Genomic DNA, 24,138 nt, shown 5'->3' with positions numbered 1-24,138 from the left:
AGGATTATTCTGTATTATTAAAACAAGCTGTCCCTGTTAAACGGCTCTGAAATTTCAGACAAATCTTCCCATTGCATATGTAAGCTGATGACTGGCGCTGTGCACAGTTTAAAAGGGGAGGGAAAACAAAAACATTGGCAAGTTCATTTTGGGGCGGTACTATTAGTATTTGTGTCAGCTTTGGCCTTTGTGTCCTTAAATTTGCTTTTTACCAGCACATACACTTCAGAGTATTTTTTTTTCCAGTATGCCATCTGTTTCTTTGCAATTGGGGATGGTTGAATAATTTCCTGAGGAATTGCTGACAAGATGTGGCCCAGGAACAGTAATCCAGCAGGACCAGATTTCTCATTAAAATCGCTAAGCTCAGCTGTGTTCCAGCAAACTCTTGATTTAAGGTGGTCACCCCAGGCTGGTGAAGGTCAATGGCCAGCTCCCCATTTTTTATAATAAAAAGAGGACAATGGAACCAGTATATATGCATGTCCTGTAAATGGTTCTAGGTTCAGGAACATTTAGCTGGTATCACTTGTCTCAGAGGGAATTTTTTGGGTGTCCCTTAGAGCAGTGACCCTTGTGTTTACCTTCACATAGACCCTTTTCTCACCTCCTGAGGAGGCTGAAGTCCAGGGTGTCAGCATCTCAAACCATTTCATCTCAGATTGTTGTCTTGTATTTCCCCATGGCATGGATCGTCTCAGATGCGTATTTGTTTTCTTGGATTTTTCCTTGTTTCTTTTAGCAGAGCCTGAGTCTTTTCTCCAGTTGCTTCTGAACTTTTGACTGATGGAGAAGGAAGCACCTAGAATTAATAAGAGCAATAAGCGGTGTAGATTGTGGTATAGAATTCCTTTATATTATCTCACATAATGTCCAGAATAATCCTATAATTTAGACATTGCCTTACTCACTTTATAGCTGAGAGAACAATCTCAGAGCATTTACTAACTTGCCTCCAAACACACACCTAGTAATAATAAGCCAGGGTTTATACCTTCTTGCCACCTACAACTCATTTTGTCTCATAAATCTATATACTTAGATTGGTCTGTCCCAAAATGTAGTCAACCAATAACCAAGATCAGTTACAGCAAAAGTGATTGCTAAAAATGAAACTCCTGCTCCCCCTTCAGACTGAGATTCAGACTGAGTCAGAATCACCAGGTTGGTGGGTGCCTGGAGTTTTCAACAAGCTCTCCTGGTAATTCTAAAGTATGGTAACCACTGTCCTACAACATAATAACTGTTATTTAATTAATTGGTTCATTAAATATTGAACAGTTAAAGCCATTATAAAGCGAAGAGTTGAACTGGGTGAAATAAACAGTAAAAATCTAGTTCTGTTGTGGAGATGGGGTGGGGCTGAGGCCCAGGATGAAGAGAGTGTTCATTAAATATTGAACAGTTAAAGCCATTATAAAGCGAAGAGTTGAACTGGGTGAAATAAACTGTAAAAATCTAGTTCTGTTGTGGAGATGGGGGTGGGGCTGAGGCCCAGGATGAAGAGACTAGGGTAGGGACCTATTTCTGTGGAATAAATCCCAGCAAGGTTTGCTATCAGATTTTGGTTCAATAGCAATGATGGCCTTAAATGGACAGGGTACTGTTCTACTCCCTTGTCTTACATGACAAATGACCCAGATGAAAGTGGGTCCAACCATGTCTGCCTGCTGCCTCAGTCCATTCCTTCTTGGAGAAACCAAGAGTGTTCACACTGGCTGTGAGTACTGTGCATTGCAGGTACATGAGGGGGCCCTATTTCTACCCAATATTTAGCAGTTCTTGTTTCTGCTCACCATTTCCACAAAAATTTGAGTAAATTTGGTATAGCATTTCTTGGGATACATTATAAATTTAATTTTTCAGGTGAAAAAGAAGCTGTTAAGTTGTGTGCTATCTCTGCTGAACTTGATAAGACTCACAAACATTAAACTATCATTGAACACATTCTAGTAACAGATTTGGACTATCTTTAAAAGGGAAAGAGATGTATTTATTATAAGAAGAGTCTCAAAGAAGGTAAGGGTAGGGATGTGAACAGGCCTTAGCATGCAATCAGAAACATGAACAGCAGTTCCTGGAAACTTTCGTCATTGCAAAGCTTTGCTTTGTCCCTCTTCATGACTCTTCTTTCCTATTTCTTAGGCGGAGGGAAGGGAAAATATCACAAATGGCCATTGTGAATCTTTTCTATTAAAAAGAACTCAGTCTGCTTCCTGGATCCCCCTTCCATTTACGCAGGTGAGCAATCTAATTGGTTTAGCTTAGGACATGTCTCATTGCCAGGTGGATGGGTGTAGGGTTAAGGGACTGTAGGAAGCTGGAGAAGCTATTATATCTGGCAAGGAGGAAGAAACAATTACCTTCCCAATGCAAAGGGGCTTGGAAGATCGTCCAAAAATTATTTTTTCAAGAAATGAACACTTTGCCAATGTCTTGCATCTGTTTTCTCACTGGGTGGAAGAGAAGTGAGGGAGAGCAGTGAGGATGGAGTATAAGAATGACAACTTTTCATGGAATTCAGGAGTCTCCAGAATTTGGTGGCAGGTTTCTACTTCCCCTTAAGATATTCTCTCCCAAGATTAATAGTAACCAACCCTGGAGTAATAAACAAAAAGAAAAAATGGAGAAAAATTTATGAAATGCATTTTTTTTTTTTTTTTGGAACCGGGGATTGAACTCGGGTCCTTGCGCTTGCAAGGCAGGCCACCGAACCGCTGAGCTAAATCCCCGGCCCCTATGAAATGCATTCTGTAATTAGGTCTCCTAATTACAATATTATGTCCATAGCTTTTTATGCATGACTCAGTGTCATCATCTTGAAGGCATATCCATCAGAAATATGGAAAGAATAGTAATGTTTCCAATTCGACATTGAATTGAGTGGTGACAATCCATACTTTTTCCACCTACAGTAACACTTCAGAGGGTATAATAGAGAAAAAGTAATATTTTGATGGCAACTTGTTTCAGTCATTTTCATACATTTTTGTACTCAATTATTCTTTATTGAGCAAAGATAAAACACCATTGCTGTACCATTCTGAAAAACCCAAGTGCTAGTCTGAAAATACTTGATCGATGCAGCCCTCAATTAGAGGGAGAGTCAGTGTATACTGGGATAGCTTTGATGTTCAGTATTTATGCCCATGTTATAGGCTAAGAGCTTTTGACTTGTAGGCTGGGCTTGTCTTGCAAACATTTTATATATATATATATATATATATATATATATATATATATATATAGTGGAATTATATAATATATATATAATGTATATATGGAACAGAAACTCTATTAAGGAATTATTTGCTTAAATATTTTGTGATATATTGAGAGCAAAATAGATGTATATTAATCTGACACTTTAAAACTGCTTTATGGATATTTTATTCAGTTAGATTGCATACTTTACATTTTTAAGTTTTCAGCCAATAAGAGCAATGAGATCTACCAAGTGTCAAGTGCTGCCTGCACTAGCAGATTTCTCAACTGCATGTCTCTTCATCATCCTAACACCATTATAGCTTATGAAAGTGAGGCACAAAGTAACTGGCTCAAAATAATGATTAGCAGATAACATGAGCTGGTCTGATGTAAAAGTATATGATTTTGTCATTATTTCCTCTAAATCTGTACAATGACATTGCAACTCACAAAGGTACAAGAATTACAAGACTGCATAATTATTAAAGTGAGGATGTTGGCTTTAAAACCCTCACTTATTTAACTTTAAATCCTGTGTTTTTTCTGCTAGAACATGGGATATTTTCTTGAGCAAAACCATGGAGAAAGATAGGTACCGAGGGCACTGGGGGCATAGTACAGGAGACATTTCTGTATTGCTCACATAACATGAGGGATTCAGTTGTCTGCAGCACTAGCTGAATGTGGCTGGGTCTGACATGGTTTGGATTGTCTTGATTTCACTGAGCTATCTGTGTCTTTTAATTTCCAGACCTAAGCTAAAGGAAGAACTAATATGTAAAATGCATTGTTCTTATGGCACAGGCTTAACCTGAAGGGTACAGGAAATGCCTCTTTTGAAAGCTCTTTAGAGCTAACAGTAATGTTGTATATTTTGCTTATTCTACATGGTGGCCCTGCAAAAAACACAGGATAAATGTGCAGATATTTACTTCTTTTATAGTGAGGGAGTAAAGTAGTGGAACAATAATCTACTCTATCATACTCTTCTAAGGCATTGGGATTTTAAGCTATATAGAAAATTAGAAATTATGAAATGATTTTAAGTATCATTGTATTTCTTTTCTCCTAAGAGCTAGAAGTGAAGCTTGATATTTTTTATATCCTTTGTAAGACTTTGTGCCATGAACTTCCACATCTTAAGAATAACATAAAAAAATAAATGAACTATAATGAAGTTTTGCAGTTTTCAGATCTCTTCAGAATTAAACCTTAGCCTGACATCTTAACTCTGTCACATCTGATACATGACTCCTGACACACTTATTGGGAAAAATAAATAGTACAGGAAAGTGTATATATATATGAGCTGTATATGAGTTATATATGAGAGAGAGTTATGTTGTATTGACCAATTTTTTTCCATTCTTGATTGTAAACAAACTTTCATGGTAAGGCAGGATTTGTTCCCATTTCTACTCTGGTTATTGAAGCATAGAGACCCATCAAGGTCATGCCATAAAATGCTCTCAATATTAGTGAGAAAATAATTGGGTTATCTTATAAGAACTCTAACCTAAAGGATATGTATGCCCAGCCTTGCCCTACCAGGTGGGAGAAGAATTTGCCTTTCTGGCTTTGGGCAGAGGACAGTAGAAAATTAAACCAGGACTTTGGATTTAAAGCAGAAAAGTAGACAAGGAAAGGAGACAAAGGAATGACATTCCAGATATCATGTATATTGTGCAGAGTAAGAAGACCAAATAAATGATTGGTATCATTTATTAGATTCTAAGTTTATTTACAGTCAGCCAAGAATAAGTTGGTAAGATGGTTTCTTTTGGTGTTGCATGGCCCTCAAGATACTGCGCCTTAAAGTGTCAGGATGATGCTGTATAGATTTCTGAACATAGACTCCAGGGATGAGAAAGGAGACAAGAGAGAAAGGAATGAGTTTTGTTTCAAGATATGCAAGGAGGTTAAAAAATTTACCAGGCCATTCTGGACAGGTGATTGTGAGCCTCTTGCCAGTCTCCAAGGGAAAGGGATGCCCTCAAGAGCTGGCCTGTCTTATTCTTAGCTTTTTGGTGCTGAACCATTCCAGGCTTCTGCACTTTTCCACTGGGAGTGGAAGAACTGAGTTTTACACAGACTTGTGTGTCCTGGAGTCTTCTGTTGCCTGGGTCACTGGGGACTTTTTACCATTGTTAGTTAAAAGCTTGATAACTGTGTTCTGTTACAATATAATTAAATATCTGATTAATTGCTTCAGCTTTATTCCACAGAGTATGCAGTTTTCCCGAATCAAAGAGTTTGTTTCAGCACGGTGTCAAGAAACATGAAGATTTAAAGCTCACCCAAGCATCAACTCAGAGCTAATGCAGCCTCTCTGACTCTTGAGGCTGCTGAATGGTAGGATTAAACAAACATTTCTAAAAGGGAGCAAGAATGATAACAAGCTATGGTAAATACAGGAAAATACAAGCTTACATTTCAATATTTGAAATGTGTGCTATGGATCTCTATTTCTGGCTTTCCTTATTAATGGAGGGAAAATGAAGTCTAACCTGTGAGAGAGAGGTCAAAATGGTGGATTAACTCAGATGTGGAGAAAGTCTTTCCTGACACCAAACATTCCTGATCAGTTTTTGTGTACCAGACACATAAAGAAGTAAATTGCTTTCAGTGTGCCCACCAGAGCACACAGGCCCCTGTAAACTACATTCAGTGTAGATAAATACTAACCACTGAAAAAGAGAGATAATATTAATGTGGTGGGGAGATTGACAAAGGGGTGAAGTTCTGAAAAAAATAGTAAAACAATTGAGATTTTCTTCATGATTGTGTTATTTTTATTAGCATTTCTTAACTGTACATGTTATATCATTCTGTCTTTCTCTCTCTCTCTCTTTTTTGGGGGATACCGAGTATTGAACTCAGGACCCTGTACTTGCCAGACAGGAGTGGTGCCACTGAGCCACATCCTGGCCCTCAGATCTCTGTATTTTTAAAGTTTTATTTTATTTTCCTGGTACATGTGTATAGTACACCATGTTTTCATTCCTTGTGGGAAGTTGGTACATGTACAGAATACACATTAATTACTCTTTTCAGTAGCTGTGCCTTCCCTCTGTCCCCCTCCAGCCATCGCTTGATTCCGTCCCTCTGTTTGCTGGCACATGTTTGTAGTATGCAGTGTTTGCATTCCTTGTGCGGAGATTTTCTACAAAGGGTCTTTTAATGGTAAACGAATAAGGTGAGCAGAAGTATGAATAAGCAGTGTCAACCATAAATGCCATCGTGATCAGTTTAAATGCTAGCCCTAAATGAGAATCACCATCTAAAAGTCAAAGAACTGCATTGGTGTAACTAAGTGCTTCAAGGACTGACTCCTCTGTGGCTTAGCCAAGCCCACATGGCTAGTTTCAACCCATGGGGTGTGAGTGGAATTGCTGCTTGTGTTTTCTGGGGACACTGGATCTCTGAGGTGCCTTCCCTTTCCCTCCCTTCTTACTGTATTGCTCTTGAAGACGGTGACACTTAGAGGGTCTGAGGACTGCTTGGTTGGCATCAGATTCCTTGTCTGCAAAAAAAAAAATCTTTCGTTGTTTAGAATCACTGAGTTTTGGGGTTATGAATTGCAACACTTAGCCCTACCATGAGTAGTATAAAAATGCCAATAATAAATAGTTGTTCTATTTTTTTCTATAAGTTTGAGAACCTCAAACATAATAGTATATGTGAAAAGTGTTATAAAATTTTTAGTATTAGCTCAGTATGGTGGTGCACTCCTTTAACCCAGCACTCTGGGTGGCTGAGGCAAGAGGATCAAAAGCTTAAACCCAGCCTGAGGAAATTAATGAGGCCCCCATCTCAAAAATAAAAATTTTAAAAATGCCTGTAGGTGTATGAGATGTGATTTAAAAATACAGTGCTTTTAATAAAAATCTCTACAGTTAAAGATACACTGGCATTAATCTTCCTCAAAATGCTGCCTTTGGGTTTGAACAGTTATTTCACTGTTTTGATCACTTTTGGAAGTAGCTCTGGAAGTCTTGTCTTTGTGAGTATTTTTAGTGGCTTTGTTGTGGCTGCCTGGATGTCCTGAGTTGATGCAAAATATTTACCTTTCATGGTCATTTTTGACCCTGGGGAGGAGCCAGAAGAGGTGTGGTACAGATCTGGTGAATAAGGTGGATGAGAATGGACTGTAATGCTTTTACGACCCTGCCCCTCTGTTGAATGGCACTCGAAAGCAGCAACCACCAGTTTTTGGTCGCACTTTATAAAGACATTCTCAAAAGAGGGCTTCCAAAACTGCTTCACGAAGTGCCGAGAATAACAGGCTAGGCATATTTAAAGTGTGGATATTTTGAGGGGGATTAATGGCAAAGCGACTTTTGCTGTTTTTGTTTAAATATTCATCGTATTTTTGATCACCTTTTGTAGCTCAGTGAGAAAGCACTGAGTTCAATCACCAGCAAAGATTAAAAAAAAGGGGTTTTGAAAAATACTAGACAAATATCTAGTATCCATTATAACCAGAAAGAAAATAAAGACTTATGTATTGAAAATTAGTAGTAAATTTGATAAGAAATGCAATTGGCTCATTTCAGAGCATGTCTAAAATGATTATTGTTGTTGGTTTCTAGGCTGTTAGGACAACAGTTTTAAATTTGTACTAAGGATCTTCTTTTTGGAGTGATGCTTAATGTTATCAACAATCTAATAAATACAAACTTTGGCCCCTAAACCTGAGGTCCATCCTCATGGTATATGATATATGTGTTTTTTGGTTTATATTTTAAGAAAATGTGAATTGTCTTAAAGGAGATACAATTAGAGTTTGGAAATCATTAAGAAAAGGAAAAGACTTGTGGGAGAATTTTTAAGGAAAAAAGGGTGAATTGGTCAGAAGTCTTTGAGGCACAAGCAACGGAATCCTGACTTGAAGTAGCTTGAACCAAAGAGAGAACTTCGTCAAGAGAACATTACAGCAAGAAGACAAAGGAAGAAGCTGGGCCTCAGTTTGGGGGTGAAGTGCCAGAAGGCTCCCTCTTCTTTTCTCTGAATGTTGCTTTATGCTTTTGAGGGTACCGTTTTTTCTTGGAGTTGATAGCTCCATGGTTACCTATCTTAAACATTCAGTCACCAAAGTAGGTACTACCTACAGATTTTTCTTTCATGTCCTATATTCCAGAAAAAGGATCCGGTAGTTACTTGGATTATGTTTGCACTTCTAGAAAAGAAGTCAGTAGCACTATTGCTTCTGGGTTAGTCATGTGTTTGAGGGGGAATTTACTAGGAAGGGATCCCAGGTGAAGATTTATTTGCTAAAAGAAACTTTATCGCAAAGTTTTGGATTGAGAAGATCACTGTTACAGATAGTATTATCCACTGAAGGAGCCACGGTAATTTGTGAAGGAATGCTATTGTTCTCTTGGAGTATCTATTTCTTCCTGGAAGCTTAAAATTTATCGTTCTTATGGAATTTTTAATCAAATGTGTAAATAAAACATGTAGGTTTTTGGAATGTTTGTTTTTAATGTCATTAGACTTGAACAAAGCAGATCTTTGCTAACCTTCCTTTAGCATACACAATTTACCGTATGATTTAAAAGTATTTAGTCTAAAGGGAGGGCAGGGGTAAGGGGAAAAATGAGAACCAAGACTTGTCATGTAGAGGTACAAGATCCCAACAATGAATGTAACTGTACTGTATCCCTAAAATGTACCAATAAACTCAATTAAAACTGAAAAAAAAATTTTAAAAAAGTATTTAGTCTTGAGCTATGTCTTATTCACTTTGCAATCATATGAATGTAACTGTACTGTATCCCTAAAATGTACCAATAAACTCAATTAAAACTGAAAAAAAATTTAAAAAAAGTATTTAGTCTTGAGCTATGTCTTATTCACTTTGCAATCGTTGAGACAAAGAACTTAAAAGAAGTAAAGAGGTTTATTTGGGCTAATGATTTCAGACCATGGTGCCTGGTTCCAAGGAAGAAATGACATGGCAGAAGGACATGGCAGAGGAAAATTGTTCACCCATGCTAGCCAGAAAACAGAGACAGGGCAGGACCCAGGGACAAGGTTATGCTCTGCTGGGTCACATCCCCAGTGACCTGGTGTTCCTACCAGGCCCCACTTTGTAACAGTACAATTAATATCATATTCATACTATCAGCTATAAATTAACCCAATGATGAGTACCGTGCCCCCATGATCAAATCACCTTCCACAGCCTCACCACTGAATATGAGACTTTTGTGAGATATTTATATCCAATCCATAACAGAAAGTGTGCAGACTAGTGCCTCATATATTTTGGGAACTCCATTAACTTTAAGATGCTGCAATCTTTTTTCCCAGTTTAGTAATCTCATATAACTAATTTTGCTGTTGTTGTTGTTGTTTGTGGTACCGGGATTGTACTCGGGTCCTTGTGCTTGAGAGGTAGGCGCCAGAACCACTGAGCTAGATCCCAGGCCCTCATGTAACTAATTTCAGCCATTCTTTCTAAAATATACATAGGAGGTTTCTTTAAAAAGAATTATGTTTTTTTATTTCCACCACTGAGATAAAAAAGGGAATTTGTATCCCTGGCAACAGAAGCTTATTATAAAAGATAATAATGTTTGGCTTTGATCTTCTGCATCAGACTGTTAACATAGATTTAGGTGGATTTTTTTAAAAGGATGTTAATGTTAATATTTGAATAGTCAGAATTTGAGCAAATTTGCTCTATTCTGATATATCTAAGACATCTTTAATCTTCTCCTTTGTTGTCTTATTCTCAACACTCATTAGTGTTCTCAACAAAATGTAATGCCACCTAGATTTAAGGTGGAATGGAGGGGGATTACGTGTATGAAAGGAAAGACAGAAGGATTTGCTTTCAAGGAATACTGAAGAGAACATCTCAGGTGATGACTGTGGGTAGATATACAGTCTGCTTAGGGCATAAGCACAAAGATGCTTTGAAATGCTTTGCAATGATTCTAAATGGCAGTGGTGCTGACTTTCTGGGTGATATCTTAATCATTCCAAGTTCAGGTGCTTCTTTCCTTCACCAATTATTAGTGAGAAAGGAAATGTGAGATATAAGAAAAGAACACATTGGACTCACCTAATTCCTCTGATTAGTCAACTTCACATTCTGGTCCTTCCCAAGTATGTGAACAGAACTAGTGGGATGTGATCTGAGCATCATCAAGAACTGTCTTGTCCCCAGTGTAACCCCTGCCTAGATGCTTCCAAATCCTTCACCATCAAACTCGCTCAAGTTGATTACATCACTGTCCATCTGGGATTGTTTGTTGAACTGAGAGGCCATTGGACTGAGAGGATTTGGAAAGGCGTATAAATCGAGAATAAGACAGCATAGTTATAATTTTTACTGTTCCACAAAATGTGATATATATTTACACTTTTTACAAAAATGGGATAATTCTATATTTAGTGCTCATTGCAAAACATTGTGACTACCTCATACTTAGTGTATGTTTTGCTATTTTAATGCTTCTCATAATTGAACACATAAGTATTTCTATTTTGTTTTGGTTTAAAATTTTTGAGGCAGGGTTACTATAAGTTGCTAAATTGCCTGGGATGGCATTGACCTCATAATCCTTCTGTCCCAGTTACCCAGCATATAGGGATTATAGGTGTGAGCCACCATCCCTGGGTTGCTTTCTCTAATATTTTTACAAATAAAATGGTGTTTTATAAACTTTCATTTACCTTTTGGTTATTGACCAACAATGTTTTTCTTTGAGGCAGGGTTACTATAAGTTGCTAAATTGCCTGGGATGGCATTGACCTCATAATCCTTCTGTCCCAGTTACCCAGCATATAGGGATTATAGGTGTGAGCCACCATCCCTGGGTTGCTTTCTCTAATATTTTTACAAATAAAATGGTGTTTTATAAACTTTCATTTACCTTTTGGTTATTGACCAACAATGTTTTTCTAGAAATGTAACTCAGAGACTGAAAATTCAATCTTTAAAATATTGCTTTTCATATGTGCAGTCCAGTTATCCTTCAGGGAGATTGTATAAATTTACACTCCTACCAACAGTGTGAGGGAACTAATTATCAGCATCTGTTTTGAAAACTCAGTATTAAATCAATTTTAAACACTGACCATTTCATAGCCAGGAAATACTGTAACATTTTTGCTTAATTTATGTTTTCAATATTAATGAGGGTTAAATATTTTTCATGTTTATTAAACTTTATACTTTTTGTGAATTCAATGTATATCCTACACATTTAAAAATTTTAGGGCATTCATATTTTTTGATCTGTAAAAACTATCTATTAAGATGATACCTTCCATATTTTTATAGCCTGTAATTTTGCATGGAGACATTTATTTAAATTTTTTACAGTCAAAATATTAAGGATTATATCTAGAAGTTCCTCAGGAGCCTCCTGTACTCATATATGGGGCTTGTAGAAGGTGAGAGGGTTATGGGGTTATGGCTGACTTGCTATTAGGAGGTGGGACCTGGTCAGAGAGGTGTGGTGTCAGGGGTGTGGCCTGGAAGGGTTTATCTCCCTCCCAGGCGCCTCCCTTCACTGGTTGCTTCTGGATGCCATGAGGTAAGCAGCTTTTCATTCTCCATGCTTCTCTGCCATGCTATTTCTCCTCTGGAGGTCGATATCTGTGGATTGAAACTTGAGCAAAATAAACCTCTCTTTCTTTAAGTTTTGGGTGTTAAGTATTGTGTCCCAGTGAGGAGGAAAGTAAGTAGGACATAGATTTATTCTTTACTTTCATGGTTCCCCACTTTAGAAGTATGCTAAGAAGGATTCCCCAACTGTCAAAGTATGCACATAGTTTGGTTTTCTTAGTGGATTTATACTTGCAAATTAGCATCATTTTGAAGATGTCATTTAACTGTCTTTTGGCTTTTATTATTGTTCAGATATATGCTGCAAATATTATTGGGCTCCTAGTATGAAGATGTGTATTTTCTCTGGTTCCTTTGAATATATTTTCCTTGTGTTTGGGTCCTAGTAGGTTTTCTATGATATGCCTTTGTGTGTGTGCATGTGTGTGTGTGTGTGTGTGTGTGTGTGTGTGTGTGTGTGCGCGCGTGCATTTATCGTTCTTGTCCACCTGTGTCTTGATGTATTTGATTTTGGGAACCACTGATAAAGGCAATCACAGCCTGATTTTTAGAAAGGTAATTTGGAATCAAAGAATAGATCTTTAAAAATCTGATTTTTGTATGTGCTGCCCAGTTACCCTCCAGTAAAATTTCATTCATTTTTTTTAAAAATATGGAACACTTCATGAATTTGCATGTTATCATTGCACAGGGGCCATGCTAATCTTCTCTGTATCATTCCAATTTTAGTATATGTGCTGCCGAAGGAAGCACTAAAATTTCATTCTTGATTCTCTTCAAGTTACTCTTTCTCTCATATACTCTTATTTTTTAAATTTTCATTTTTTATTATTTTTTTCTCATTGAGTTTATTGGTACATTTTAGGTATACAGTACAGTTACATTCATCATTGGGATCTTGCACCTTTACCTGTCAGGTCTTGGTTCTCATTTTTTCCCCTTATCCCTGCCCTCCCATCACCCCCTCCTCCCTTCCCTATTTGCAAATACTCTTTATAATAATATGGATGTAGTTTTTCTAGGTTTATTGATCATGGGGATACGTGAGACTAAAGGGCTTTTAAGTAAGAAGAATGATTAGTCGGTTTGTGATTCTTTCCCTATGAATGTGAATACTGAGCTGCATATAAATAGCATTCTGTATTTACAGTAAAAAGTGAACAATGTAAGAGAGTGAAAGGAAGAAAATATCTGTTTTATAGAAGGGAGTGTGTTTCACCTCAGATTCTTTGGGCTACCAAAGACTCATTAAACTGCTAAGAACAGATACTACACTTGATCTCAGCCAAAAGGACTAGAAGCAAAGACTCATTATAACCTTATTGATAAAATAAGGTTTGACTCTCAGAATTTAAAATTCTTTTGGAGATTTAATTTCAGGCTCTGATTACTTTTGGGACCCAAATGATACAATCAGGTTCTGGTTTCCTTTTCAAATTCTTTCATATACTGTTCTTTATTGAATCTATTCTCAGATAGGTTTATTTTATGTTGAAAATATTGGTTTCTCCAGCTCTAACCCAGTATTTTGCAGATTCAGTCTTCAAGAGAAAAGAGCATATTTCTTGGTCTCAGAGTTATAGCAAGATTGTGTTTTATTTGTTTAATTGGCATTTTGGACACTAATGAACAATTAATATGGCTGGAGAAAGGAAATACTCTAACTGGTTAGGACAGTGTCACATAACCACTCCATTCTAATTCTCAAAAGCAGAGTTAAGTTCATTTGAAGTCTACTAGTTGATCATTGAGGGAGGGATTATTTGTCAAAGGAAAGTTGATGTTATGTGGTAACTAGGCATCTATTCCTTCTTTCTTTGGCCTTCTGAGGTGGAAATTAGTTGCCTTTTTAATAATTAAGTTTATTGATACTTTTTAGGTATACAATGCAGTTATATTCATCATTGGGATCTTGTACCCTTACATGACAGATCTTGGTTCTCATTATTTCCCCTTACACCTGCCCTCCCTTCACCTCCTCTGTCCTCTGTTTACCATGAATTTATTTCCATTTTTTTCTCATATGTTTTTCTTTTCTCTCCTTTTTTCCCCCTACCCTTCCCACTTTTCATCTCTTTTAGCCCTTTTGTTCCTATGTCACATTGTCATTTATACAATTTGAACCTTATTTACACTTTCAGTTTTTCACACCAGAGAAACTATTCAGTTTTTACGTATGTGTGTCCTATTTATTTCACTTAAGAGTATGGCCTCAATATGCATCCATTTAGCTATAAATGACTCTAGTTTCTCATTCTTTATGGATGAGTAGTAGTACTCTGTTTTACAGAAAAACCACATCTTTATCCAGTCTCCAACTGTTCTGCAGTTGGGCTGTTTCCAAGTTTTAGCTATTACAAACTGAGCCTCGAGAAAAGTGGGTGGTCATATATCACTGTGGTATTCTTTTAATTCTTTTGGAAAGTTACCCAGTAGAGGGATAACTGGGTCAAATGGAACCTCTAATCCTAGTTTTTGAGATATCTCTACATTACTTTCCACAGTAGTTATCCCAGTCTGTACTCCCACCAACAATGGAGAAGGGTTCCTTTCTCCACACAACCCTGCCAGCATTTGTTATTGGTTAATTTCTTGATAGCAGCCATTCTTTCTGGGGTGAGGTGGAATCTCATTGTTGTTTTCATCTGCATCTCTTGAATGACCAGTAATGTTGAACATTTATTAATATGTTTATTTGCTGTTTTTATTTGTTTGTCTGAGAAATGTCTGTTCACTTCAGATGTCCATTTTTAAATTGGGTCTTTATAGATGGGTGGGGTCTAATTTTTTGAGTTCTTTATATATAGTAAACTTTTGCCTGAAAAACAGCTGATAAAATTTTTTTCCCACATTGTATGTTGTCTCTTAGCTCTGTTGTTGATTTCTCTTGCAGTGCAGAAGCTTTTTAATAAGATGAAATACCAGTTGTTGATTCTTCATGCTAATGCCTGTGTTCCTGAGGATTTTTTCATAAAGTATTTTCCCATGCCAGTATCTTTCAGATTTCTACTTATCTTATAGCAAATTTAGTGTTTCTGTTTTAATATTTAGATCCTTAATCCACTTCAATTTTATTTTAGTGTATGGTGAAAGGTAGGGGTCTAGTTTTAATCTTTGGCAGGTTCAAATCCAGTTTTTCCAACACAATTTATTGACGAGGCTATCTTTTCTACACCGAGGATGGCTGGCTTCTTTGTCAAAGATGAGGTAGCTGAGTACATCTGGAGTTGTTTCTGAATCTTCCAATCTATTGCACTGATCCTCGGGTCTGCTTCTTTGCTAGTACATGCTGTTTTTATCACAGTGGCTTTGTAATGTAGTTTCAAGTTGGTTATTGTGATATCCCCATCTTTTCTGTTTCCAAATAAATTTTTGGATTGTATTCTATAGTTATGTGAAATATACTGTTAAGATTTCAATTGGGATTGCATTGAATCTGTATAGCAGTCTTGGAAATATGGCCATTTCCACTATGTTGGTTCTTTCTGCCCAGGAGCAAGGGATATCTTTCCATATTCTTATATCCTCTTCAATCTCTTTTTTTCAGAGTGCTGTAGTTTTCAGTGTAGAGGTCATTTCTTCCTTCACTAGATTGATTCCTAGATATTTCTTTTTTTTTTTTTTTAAATGCTACTGGGATAAGGACTTTCCCTAGTTTCTTTCTCAGTGATTCTATTATTTGTGTATAAGAAGGCTATTGAGTTTTGAGTGATGACCTTGTATCCAGCTACTCTGCTGAATCTGTCAATTAAGTCTAGAAGTCTTTGGCATAGTTTTTGGATCCTCTATGCAGAGTAGCATGTCATCAGCAAACAATGTCAGTTTAATTTCTTTCTTTCCTATCTTTATTGTTTTCATTCCTTTGTCTTGTCTAATTGTTGTGGCTAATGTTTCCAGAACTATATTGAACAGGAATGATGACAGTGGACATCCTTGTCTTATTCCTGATTTTCATGTGAAGTTTTTCAGTTTTGAACCATTTAGTATGATGTTGGCTGTCGGTTTTTCATAGATAGCTTTTATCAAGTTTATATAAAGACCATCTATTCCAATTTTCTCCAGGTTTTTTTTTTTTATCATGAATTGGTGTTGAATTTCAGAATGTTTTTTCTGTATCTATTGAGATGATCATATAGTTTTTGTCCTTGATTGTTGATATAGAGTATTACATTTATTGATTTATGTATATTGAACCATCCTTGCATCCCTGGAACAAATGTAACTTGGTCAGGTTGTATGATCTTGATTAACCTCTGTATTTTGTTTGGCAGTACCTTATTGAGGATTTTTGCATCTATGTTTATTAGGAAGATTGGCCTGTAATTCTCTTTTTTGGTTGGGTCTTTTCCTGATTTTGGAATCAAAGTGACACTTGCTTCCAGGAATGAATTTCATTGAAAAGTTTAAAGAGTAGTGGTGACAGTTCTTCTCTAAATGTTTTGTAGAACTCAGCAGTGAAGCTTTGAGGACCCGGGCTTCTCTTTGTTGGTAACTTTTTAGTTACATTTTTAATTTCACTGATTGTATTGGGGTGTTTAGAATTTTTATAACTTCTTCATTCAACTTTGGTAATTCGTCTAGAAATCTGTCCATTTCTTCTGTGTTTTCCATTTTATTAGAGTACAGGTTCTCGAAGTAGGTATTGATTATCTTCTGGATTTCTGCTGGATCTGTTGTGACTTCACCTTTTCCATTCCTAATTGCATAGATTTGTGCCTTATCTTTCCTTTTTTTTTGATAAAGTTGGCTAAGGATTTATCAATTTTATTTATTTTTTGAAAAACCAACTCTTCAATTCATTGATTTTTTTGTATTATTCTGTTTGTCTCCATTGCATTGATTCCTGTTCTGATATTTCTAATTTCCTCCCTTGTATGAGATTTGGGTTTGACTTGCGCTTCTTTTACTAAAAGCTTAATATTCATCATTAGGTTGTTTATTTGAGCTTGCTCTGTTTTACTAGTGTGGGCATTCACTGCTATGAATTTTCCAGTTAGAACTGCTTTCATTGTATCCCATAGATTCCTGTATTTTGTATTGGCATTATCATTTATTTGTTAAAAACTGACTAATTTCTTCTTTTAATTTCCTTTGTGACCCACTGGTTATTCAGGAAAGTGTTGTTCAATTTCCACGTGTTTGTGAAGTTCTTGCAGTTTCTTATCCTGTTGATGTCCAGTTTTATTGCATTATGGTCTGATAATATACATGGGATAACTTCAATTCCTTTGCATTTACTTAAATATGTTCAAGGAGCTGGTATGTAGTCTATTTTGGAGGATGACCCACGTGCAGCCAAAAAGAAAGCATATTCTGATTTTGTAGGGTTGAAAACTCTGTAAACATCTATTAATTCCATTTGTTCAAAAGCTTGGTTCAATTCTAATATTTTCTTACTGATTTTTTTGTCTAGATGACCTGTGTATTTGTGACAGTGGGATATTTCTGTCCTCCACTACAACTGTATTGGTGTTTATTTGTTTTTTCTTTGTGTGTGTGTGTGTGTGTGTGTCCCTTAATGTTTGTTTTATATAGTTGGGGGCATTCATATTTGGTGCATATATATTTATGATTATCATCTCTTTCTCTTGGATTGCTCCCTTGACAAGGATGTAGTGACCTTCTTTGTCTCTCTTAATTAGTTTGAAATTTACTTTGTCTTCAAATAAGATAGCTACCCCTGCCATTTTTGTGTTCCTATCCCATGGAGAACTATTTTCCATCCTTTTACTTTCAGTCTATGAGTTCCTTTTCCAAGTAAGTGTGTTTGTTGTATACAGCATATTGTTGGATTTTGCATCTTAATCCATTCTGCCAGTCTACTTCTTTTGATTGGTGAATTGAGGCCATTAACATTGATAGTTATAACTGATACATATTGACTTATCATTGTCATGTTATTGTCCTGTTGTTGGCCCTTTTTAATTTTTCCCCCTCTCCCTTTAATTTTTTGCCTTGGCTAATGGATTTGTTCTGTTGTCCCTCATGGAGTTGTGACCTTCATTGTCTTTTTCTAGTATACTGTTTAGAATTCTTTGGGGTGCTTGTTTGGCATCTGAAGTTTCCCAGGTCATGAAAGTATCTTAGTTCCCCTTCAATTTTGAGATAGTTTTTCAGGATACATCAGTCTAGGTTGGAGGTTGTTTTCTTTTAGGGCTTGAAATACCTCACTCCATGCTCTCCTTGACTTGAGGGTTTATGTTGAAAAGACTACTGTGATTCTAATGGGCTGTCATTTGCATGTGATTTGTTTCTTTTCTCTAACTACTTGTGACATTTTGTTCTTCTTTTGGGTTTCTGGTATCTTGATTATTATATGTCTAGGTGTAGGTTTTTTTTTTATCTTGGCTAGTTGAAGTCCTGTATGCCTCACTTACCTGTATGTCCAATTCTTTTGGTGTTTGGGAAGTTTTCTGTCATTAATTATGTGAAAAAAATATATATTTATGTCATTTGTAGTTTCTCCTGCTTTTTCATGGACTCCTATCAGTCTTATCTTATTCTTCTTTGCATCATCTAGGAGTTATTAAATTGATTTCTCATGGTCCTTTACTATTTTTAAGAGATCTCTTTTTTTATGGTTACTGACTGCCATTCTGTCTTCTCTATTTGATAGTCTGTCTTCAGATTGGCCAGTCTGTTGTGTATTCTTTCAATGGAGTTTTTTATTTTTTTAATCTCCTGAATATCTATTTGAATCTGATTTATGGATTCCATTTCTTTCCTATGCTGGGCATTCATGGCTTCTATAATGGTCCTGAACTCATCTATTTTTTAATCTGCTCTGTTTCAGAGTCTCTAATCATGTCTTTCATTCTGCTCACCATCTCTGTAGTTATCTGGGAAATTATTTCTGTTTTGAATTTTCTAGAGCCTCATTCATCTGTTTTGTTACTTCCTGTACTATGAATTCAGGGTCTTCTCATGTTTGGTTGACAAAATTTTCCACTTTGTTTCTACTAGAATTTGCAGTTGGTATGCTGGAAGTCTGTGTTTGTGCCTTGCTTAAATGTTTCCCCATTTCTATTTTTGTTGTTGGTACTGTCCTTAGTTTAATTTCTGGGTCAATACTTCAATCTTCCATCTATAGCTGGTCTTTAGATTTCAAGTCTCTAATGACTCAGAGACACTCTTGTTTTCATAATACCAGGAAGGACGACTGATTAGATCAATCACAACACCTTAGCCCAGGTGATATAATCAGCAACACAGTAGCATCAAGCACAGCTTAGAAAATGACACCTTGTAGTAATTTTCCTCGATTACCTTTAATTATATGCATTAAATCAAAATTGAGGACCAGCCCAAAATACACTTATAGTGAATAAACTCTTCAGTATAGCAAATTTACCCTTCAGGATGGGGACTTAGGAGGAGTTAGGAAGAGAGAGAGAGAGAGAGAGACAGACAGACAGACAGAGAGAGAGACAGAAGTATAGGAGAGGGTTAGAAGTGAAGCCAGAGGACACAGGAAGATCACACAATTGCTAGGAAACTGTTGATGACAAGAGGGAAAGAAAGAATGAAAGAACAAAGACAAGAATAGAACAACCTAAAGCAATAGTGAAGCTAGAAACTGTATTCACTTTCCTTGAAACTAATGACAATCAAGAGAAGGAAAAAAAGAGAAGAAAAGAAAAAGAAAGTAGAAATCTGAATTAGGATAGGTACAGGATCAAAAAGGGAGATGAAGAACAATGTGGGAGAGCAAGAGATTGAGTGGGAAAGAGAAAAGAGAAAAAAGAAAAAGAACAAAAAAAGGGAAGAATTGGAAGAAATGGAAAAATAAAAATTAAAACAAAAATTAAAAATGAGAGGAAAAGAAAAAAAAAATTTAAAAATAAAAAATAAAAATGAAGGGCCTCCTTCAGGGTACATCTCTGCTGTCACAATAGTCAACGTGGGCAGCAGTGTGCAGATCTAAGTCAATTAGTCTCAGCAAGCCAGCAGCAGACTCCTGAGATTCAGGCTGATTTCTGGCTGCAAGACCCAAGTTGAGCTCCCTGACTTCCTGCAGGGTTACATTCTGTAACGTTGTACTGCAGGTTCCAGCTGTCCTTCCCCTTAGCATAGCCCAGGTTCCAATGGGAGGTGGTGATTTCTCTAACTTACCAACCACAGTGGTCTGATGTGCCTTTATTGCAGAGATTCTCTTCACTTTTCCAGTGGGCTTCAATTTTATCAAGGAGCCTGAAAGAGGCCCTCTTTTTGTTTGCTTCTGCTCTATCTTCTGGAGCTCAGTACAATGGCCTTTACGACCCCTTGTATCTCTGCAGTGTGGACCCAGGTACCAGCACACCAGGAGGCCTGAGCGTGGGGTGCGCTGGGATGATCCTGTGGGGGTGTCTGTGTGGCTTTGCTCCTTACCAGTCTGCATTGCCTGGAGGCCCAGGGTACTGGGGGTGGCATAGCAGCCGAGCTCCATGTGGCTTTGCAGAAATTAGTTGCTTTTATATCTTCAGCTTTCTATAATGTATAATACACTGTTTTTCTTTTTCTGGCTGGGTGTCTAGAAGAGTTATATGCTGCTAGAATATATGTGCCCATTCATGCCTTCCATCATTGTTTATAGTTACTCATTCAAATCACCTGTAATCAATTTATAACTAGAGACAGATTTAATGTTTCTGGACAGTGAATGCATCTTAGAAATTCCTGGAGAATATTTAAAATGAGATAACTAGCTTTTCCCTAGAGATTCCGATGTAGTTCATCTGAAGTGAGATTAGGGGAACTAATAATTCTAATATGACATGAATGAGAGCCACAATTTAAAAAACCCTGGAACAAATGAAGTATAGATTTTCCTGGGTGGTAGATTCCAGATCCTGAAGTGTTTGGCATCCTTTTTTTCAATGTTGTTTGATTTTGATTTTTTTAAATTAATGAACTGGGTAAAATTTATTAAATCTATTTTTCCCTTCTTCCCTTTTTTATTATTATGCATTTGCAATGCATAACAAATAAATTCATCATGGGAAAGTGGTACATACATATTGCATTTTGATCCTTTTTATTTCTTTCTTGATTTTGACTTACAACTCATTGCTAGACATACAAAGGGGATGATGAAAGTGCAGGTAGGAAGGGCAAGAGAATAGGCATACTAGAAACAAGGTTCTCCCTTACAGATCTTTATGAAGCTACAGTAAAAATAGCCTACCTTGAAAACATACTGGTATTCTTGAACCATTCATTTAATGGCATATGAACAGAAGGGGACATTTTTCTATAATGCTTAGCTGCCTGCCATTAATTTTTCTATTTAGCTGGGGGACTTCAAAAGATAACATAGAGTGTGCATGTATTTACAGTTGCCCCACGCTGTGGATTTCAACTTTAACTGAGTTTCTTTCAGATCCTGTTTGCAGTTTCTTGCAAATGGCTAGGAAGAGAGACATTTCTGGTTTAAGCATTTCAAATAAACAGATAGAACAATAATGTCCTAACCTGTGCCCTGCTAAAATCTTTGCCACATAAGGCATTTAGGCATAAGTATGGTGCACTCTAAATTTAAGGTTTCAACACTGTTTTCAACTGATAGTGGATGAAAATCTTTTATTTTAATTTATTTCTTTTCCCATTGTTTATTGGTACATTTAAAGCAAACAATACAGTTGCATTCATCATTGGGATCTTGTGCCTTTACATGATGTATCTTGGTTCTTATTTCTTCCCCATTCCCCTGCTCCCTTCACATCATCATTGGGATCTTGTGCCTTTACATGATGTATCTTGGTTCTTATTTCTTCCCCATTCCCCTGCCCTCCCTTCACCCCCTTCACCCTTCCCTATTTACAAAGACTTTGTTTCCATTTTTTCCTTTTTTCACATTTTGTCTTTTCCCTTATTTCCTTTCCCCTCCCCTTCCCACTTCCCCTTTAGCCATTTTCTTTCTATTTCACACTCCCTATTATACCATTTGAACCTTATTTACACTTTTAGTTTTTCACACCAGAGAAACTACTTGAAAATCTCTTATTCTAAAGGTTGACTTCTGTATTATTTTTCCTCTTCCTGAAGTGCATTATAAATAAGAGTAACAAGAATGAGTATTTCCATGAACTCTCAGATGCAAGTATCTAGAAATATATGCCTGGCTGCAGTCATATTTTTCTATAAGAACCAGCACTCTAATTTTTCTTCCTAATTTGTTTTGCCTGAGAGTAAAGAGGTGACTGTCTTCTACTTGCCAGTCTCCCATTTGGGGAGGATGTTGGTAGAAATAGGGACTGGAGTTGTTTTTCAGTTCTTCTGTCCTTTTACCAACCTCTCTATTTTCAGTTCTAATTCTTTGTTTGTTTGTTTGTTTGTTTTTTGAGACAGGGTCTTGCTATTTAGTCGAGACTGACCTGGAACTCTGTTGCCCAGGTTGGTCCTGAACTCACAGCGATCCTCCTGCCTCAGCCTCCTGAGTGCTGGGATTACAGGTGTGTGCCACCATGCCTGGCTTTTCAGTCCTAATTCTTATTCCTGCATATAATTTTTAAAAAAATTCTAGAACCTCTCTAGTCATGCTGGGCGCTTTGACTTCCATTTACATGGCTCCTACCTGCTACGGACTCTGGACTGTGGATGGTTCCACCGCTTTATTCATCAGCGTACTTCTAACCTTTTCATTTAGTACAATAATTGTAGTAGCTGATTTTGGAAATAAGTCACAAATGTACTTAAGTCTCTAGTTTTACATGTAGGGATATAGATGAGAGAAACTTTCTTTGTATGGAAAGAAGTGGAAGAAAAAGAAGGAGGATGAAAAGAAGGAGGAGGAGAGAAAGAAGGTGGTAGCAGCAGCTAAATGTTGTTCCTACTGCCAAGGTCTATGAGACTTTGGAAAATAATTGAAAACCTAAATAGATTAAAGATTTTACAGTGCTATTTATAGCATTTGATTAGAATGATAAATGTCTATAAAATTAGAAGAGTGGAGCTTTTTGGCAGACTGTATGACACTTACCTAAGAATAAATTACTTTGGAACTCATTATTTTCTTAATTTTTTTACCAGTTTCTGCCTGAGGCATTATGCCAAGCAGTTCCAAAAGTATAAATTATTACCCACAACTCCCATCACTTTAACTTTTTTTGTTTAACTAAACATGTCTCTTATTTCTTTATCAAGAAGAGTAAAACCTTATTGCTATGTATTTAAAATTTTTAAAGTTTATCTTCTTAGTACTATTTAAAAGGTAACTCCATGCCATATGCTGTGCACCAGAATGGCTGTAAATAATCATAAAATTAAATGCCAGAATTTACCACTGCATGTGGTTTCTCATTAAGGTTTGATGTGGATTCCCTAAACCTAAAATGGTTGAGGAGTTGATTTCTTATATGATCACGCTGTTTTCTGAGCCTTCTTGCTGGCCCACCTACCTAGGTATATAATTAGCTTCAGCTCTCAAGGCTTCCGGTAGATTTGGGCTATATCTTTGGGAAAATATGAGGGTTATTCTCTGAATCACATATGTGCTGCAGGAATAGAAACTCCAAAGTATCTTGCGTGTCTGTACCCTAATATGATGGCAACCATATGCTCTGGATATCCTCTAACAACCCTATGTCATGTGTGCTGATCGAGGGTTTGGGAAATACAGCCAATACTTAGTGAGTGTATGTAATAGATCAAGTTTCTGTTGCTAATGAGCTAAATGTTATTTTAAGATGAATACCAAAGAAACTCAAACTTTATCAGTCATTCTTTTAGATTCATTACTTTATGAATTTATTTTAATTTTTTTTCTACAAATAACATTGTGATCTGGAAAATTAAAGCATTACAAGTTCAAGCCCAGCTTGGGCTTACAACCTAACGACTTAGACCCTGTTTCAATATAAATAATAGAAAAAAGTGCTGAGACTGTATCTCAGTACAAAGGCCCTGGTGCAATTTCAAATATTGCAAAAAAATTTATATATATATATATGTGTATATATATATATATATACACATATATATATACATATATACTTATAACATTATATTAACAAATCCATTTAGAAGACAGATTATAGACAGTAAAATTAATATGGATCATACTGTATATTCTGGGGACTAAAGGCATCAAACAATACACAGCTTGATTTCATTCTAACACAGATCAAGATGTAGTGCTTAGAGGGGAGCCCAACTTATGGGTAAGTCCTAGTCAGACAGATGTGGGATTGTACTTTTCATATATGTGACTGGAACAAGTTAAGGAACTTCCCGTTGCCCTCATTTTCTCATTGGAAAACTGGGAATCACAGTATTTACCCTGCAGGTGGTTGTATGGTTTAAATGAAGTGATATTGGTAAAGTGTTCAACACACTTTTTGGCACAAAGCTAGTCATTCAATAAATATTGG

The 24,138-nt window shown here is 36.5% G+C and overlaps 1 non-coding gene and 1 pseudogene across 1 annotated transcript; both read right to left on the bottom strand.

Annotated features, from left to right (window-relative positions):
* Positions 1-12,437: 12,437 nt before the first annotated feature.
* On the bottom strand, positions 12,438-12,544 carry LOC117287100. Its single transcript, XR_004518285.1, has one exon. It is a non-coding gene; the product is annotated as a U6 spliceosomal RNA (small nuclear RNA).
* Positions 12,545-12,887: 343 nt separating this feature from the next.
* On the bottom strand, positions 12,888-13,096 carry LOC117287078 (annotated as a pseudogene).
* Positions 13,097-24,138: the final 11,042 nt, after the last annotated feature.

Source organism: Fukomys damarensis, unplaced genomic scaffold (genome assembly GCF_012274545.1).
Source record: "Fukomys damarensis isolate Sample0158 unplaced genomic scaffold, DMR_v1.0_HiC HiC_scaffold_20, whole genome shotgun sequence".
Lineage (NCBI taxonomy): Eukaryota > Metazoa > Chordata > Mammalia > Rodentia > Bathyergidae > Fukomys > Fukomys damarensis.
The sequence above is the reverse complement of the archived record's forward strand: the minus strand, read 5'-3'. Positions and strand labels throughout refer to the sequence as shown.